This window comes from Pseudophryne corroboree, chromosome 5 (assembly GCF_028390025.1).
Source record: "Pseudophryne corroboree isolate aPseCor3 chromosome 5, aPseCor3.hap2, whole genome shotgun sequence".
NCBI classification, from domain to species: domain Eukaryota; kingdom Metazoa; phylum Chordata; class Amphibia; order Anura; family Myobatrachidae; genus Pseudophryne; species Pseudophryne corroboree.
The window spans coordinates 408,962,200-408,965,473 of NC_086448.1; the positions used below are offsets into that span (position 1 = coordinate 408,962,200).

Consider the following 3,274-nt stretch of genomic DNA (forward strand, 5'->3'; position numbering starts at 1 on the left):
ACGCCACTCCAATCGCCTGTTATTTGAGGTATACAAATCAAGTTCACAGGTCCCAGGAGCCACTACCACCAGTGAAGGCAGCTGCAGCAACATCCAGTTTAACAACCCGTCATTGATTGATTATGTATACACACTCTAAATACTCAGGATAAATTCACACTGACATTCATTGATTCATACGCCTTTGTAACATATATAAGCACATATAAGCAAGAGATAGAATGAAAATGAGAAAAACCTGTTTACTGAGTGAACTTTGCGCATGCAATCCCGATTCCTGTCTCCCAGCGGAACAGAGTGGACAGTTAGCAGGAATGAGAGTCTACAGAGAAATATCTCTAAGTACCATGCATGGGTTTTGAGTCTCAGTCCAGGAACCGTCCGCCCAGTCGTCCGCTGTTCAACAGGTGATGTGGGATCTTGGATTCAGAACCTCCATATTGATAAAGGAGAACCCAGGAAAGGGCACCCTTTGCTTAACCAAGTTCAAGCATGCATTCAGTCAGTCAGCATCAGGTTCATACACGGCTGCAGCCAGTGACCAGTCAACAAAGTGACCTTTGTAATAACTAGCCACACATGTGTAAAGTGGAAAGTAATAGAGCAGAGAGAGAGAGCTTTATTTCCTACAAGCAGTACATTATAAAGGATACAAATTAACATATGGTGTCGTCGATTCCTGACACGAAGCTTAATCCTATTGGCTAATAAAACTCCTATCTTATACGTAATATAGTTGCCAACGTCTATATTTTTTTATACTGTATGTGCTTTTAAATGGGTTAGTTAGGGGAATTTTGCTAAAAGTGAGACATGCTATGTCTAGTTATGTTTTCACACCTCCCATACCGCAAACTACTGGACACCTGTGAAGCCTATATGTCTAGCTGCTGACATTTATATTTTACTCAGAAAAGTAATAAAAATAGATCATAAGAAGGTTTCAATATGGTTCACTCAAAGTGCAACGCCTGGCAGTTCTTTCCAATATCAACTCTGATCTGATAAACAATTATAAACAGCTTAGCAATATGGAGTCTATGAACAAAGATGGTTTCCATCTTTATCAGTTGCATAGCGAGAGGAATCAGTAGAAGGAAAAAATTAGTAATAATGCTACTGTATAGGTCATTGGTGCGTCCCCATCTGGAATACTGTGTCCAGTTCTGGAGACCATGGGGGTAATTCTGAGTTGATCGCAGCAGCAAATTTTTAGCATTTGGGCAAAACCGTGTACACTGCAGGGGGCGAGGGGGCAGATATAACATGTGCAGAGAGAGTTAGATTTGGGTGGGGTGTGTTCAATCTGAAATCTGAATTGCAGTGTAAAAGTAAAGCAACCAGTATTTACCCTGCACAGAAACAAAATAACCCACCCAAATCTAACTCTCTCTGCAAATGTTATATCTGTCCCCCCTGCAGTGCACATGGGCCCTCATTCTTAGTTGTTCGCTCGCTAGCTGCTTTTAGCAGCATTGCACACGCTAAGCCGCCGCCCTCTGGGAGTGTATCTTAGCATATCAGAATTGCGAACGAAAGATTCGCAAAATTGCGAATAGAAATTTCTTAGCAGTTTCTGAGTAGCTCGAGACTTACTCTGCCACTGCTATCAGTTCAGTCAGTTTCGTTCCTGGTTTGACGTCACAAACACACCCAGTGTTCGCCCAGGCACTCCCCCGTTTCTCCAGCCACTCCCGCGTTTTTCCCACAAACGGCAGCGTTTTTTCACACACACCCATAAAAGGCCAGTTTCCGCCCAGAAACACCCACTTCCTGTCAATCATACTCCGATCACTATAATGAAGAAAAATCCTCGTAATGCCGTGAGTAAAATACCTAACTTTTGAGTAAAATAACTAAGCGCATGCGCTCTGCGAACATTGCGCATGCGCAGTAAGCGACTAATCGCAATATAGCGAAATTCGGCAACGAGCGAAGAACTCGGAATGAGGGCCATGGTTTTGCCCAACTGCTAACAAATTTGCTGCTGCGATCAACTCTGAATTACCCCCCATAGCTCCAGAAGGATATAAATACATTAGAGAGTGTACAAAGAAGAGCAACTAAAACGGTGCATTGCCTACATCACAAAACTTACCCGGAAAAGCTAAAAGATCTTAACATGTATAGTTTGGAGAAGAGAAGGGAAAGGGGGTACATGATAGAAACTTTCAAATATACCAAGGGTTTTAACAAAGTTCAGGAGGGAAAGATTCTTCAAAGGAAGAGAAGTATTAGAACTCGAGGACATACACTGAAACTGGAGGGAGGTAGGTTAAGGGGAGATTTAAGGAAAATTTACTTCACAGAAAGGGTAGTGGACAAGTGGAATAGCCTCCCATCAGAGGTGGTAGAGGCTAAGACTGTAGAGCAATTTAAACATGCTTAGGATAGGCATATGAACATCCTTACAAAGAATTAAGGTTCAAAAAGGGTTGAGATTACCTAAAGGATAAAATAAGGGGCAGACTAGATGGGCCAAGTGGTTTTTATCTGCCGTCAAATTCTGTGTTTCTATGTTATTCAGATGAGTGCCAATTGTTACTGTACATGATAAAATAATTAGCAGGAGACACTTTTATTAAACTTGCTGAAAATCTATAAAAAAAAATCACATCACAGACATTATTTTGTACCTCAAAATAATCTTTAGAGACTTTAACATGGTAAAAAACACTTGCTTATTACATTCATTTTTGGCCCATAGCAATGTATGTAACAAGAAATATTAATATGTAAACTGAACCAGCATAAATTGGTCTAAATATTAGAACTACTGGCGTAATGGCTCAATGAGCGAAAATATATGTCCGATGTAGACAGTAGGTCTCTTCTTCCTGAGTGTTAATACAATAAGTGCTATAATAGAGATATGATAGGAAGAGAGAAACAGGGAAAGCAAATGCTCTTTGGTTCTGGGTCCTGTGTCCTTGGGTTGGATAAAAAATACCTGCGGTACCTGGTATTCTCTGGTGGTCTCCCACCCAGGTACTGACCTGGCCCACAGTGCTTGGCTTCCAAGATCAGACGAGGTTGGGCATACTCAGTGTGGTTTGACCGCAGGTAAGTATATCACACCGGATGGCACTGAGAACCATATATGGTCGTTGGGATGTCTGTAGGAACTCCCAGGATTAATTTGAAAATACTAGATGCTTGCGAATAAATACACAATGTAATTTGGACAATGGTATGACAATGCTGCAAAAGAATTTGTAATAGAGAGTCAGGTCTAAGTTTAAAACCACTTCTACTTTTTGATCATCTGCCTGAG

General features: G+C 41.2%; 1 pseudogene; it reads right to left on the minus strand.

Moving 5' to 3' along the window:
- Positions 1–2,947: 2,947 nt before the first annotated feature.
- LOC134929893 (5S ribosomal RNA) lies at positions 2,948–3,065 on the minus strand (annotated as a pseudogene).
- Positions 3,066–3,274: the final 209 nt, after the last annotated feature.